The 676-nt window shown below is 64.2% G+C and overlaps 1 protein-coding gene across 1 annotated transcript in view; it reads left to right on the top strand.

Moving 5' to 3' along the window:
* The window catches only part of NOTCH1 (notch 1), a 42120-nt gene that overhangs the window by 19966 nt on the left and 21478 nt on the right, over window positions 1–676 (top strand). The gene's annotated exons all lie outside the window — the stretch shown is intronic.

Here is a 676-nt window from a genome sequence, read left to right on the forward strand (position 1 = left end):
AGGGGGAGCTCCGGCCTTCCTCTGCCATAGCTCCTGCCCCACTGCCCCTGGGGACGTGCCATCGGGGTGGGGATGGGGTCCCCCAGCCGGCACAGATGTACCCGTGTCCTGCTGGCAGCCCAGCCTGGTGCCAGGGGAAGATGCGCGATCCCCGCGGGGCAGCGTGAGGTATCTCATCTTCGTCTCTGACGCAGGTTCTGAGGTTCAGTCCCCCTCCCAAAGCTTTTGGCTGCAGTAATTCAGGACACTCGGTGGTGAGCCCCTGGCCCAGGTTGCCCAAAAAAGTGGGAGATGCTCCATCCCTGGAAACATTCCAGGCCAGGTTGGACGGGGCTCTGAGCACCCTGATCAAGGGGAAGACATCCCTGCTCATGGCGGGGGGGTAGGACCAGACGGCCTTTGAAGGTCCCTTTCAACCCAAACCATTCTATGATTAACCATGCAAAATAGGCAGGGCCCTGCAGGCTCTCCTGCTTCCCCTCCATGCTCGCTCACCCGGGCTGGAGCAAAGCTCCTCTCCTTCAGGACATGGAGGCTGACGGGGCGAGCAGTGCCGGGGAAGGAAGCCTTTCCTGCCGGGATGAGCCGGTGTAGCCGGGAGCTCCCAGGGGTGATGCTCCCGCGGCGGCAGCTCGGAGCCCCGACCTGGCAGCGCGGCATTGCCGCAGGGACGGGG

Source organism: Charadrius vociferus, unplaced genomic scaffold (genome assembly GCF_000708025.1).
Source record: "Charadrius vociferus isolate BGI_N301 unplaced genomic scaffold, ASM70802v2 scaffold549, whole genome shotgun sequence".
In the NCBI taxonomy this organism is placed as follows: Eukaryota; Metazoa; Chordata; class Aves; order Charadriiformes; family Charadriidae; genus Charadrius; species Charadrius vociferus.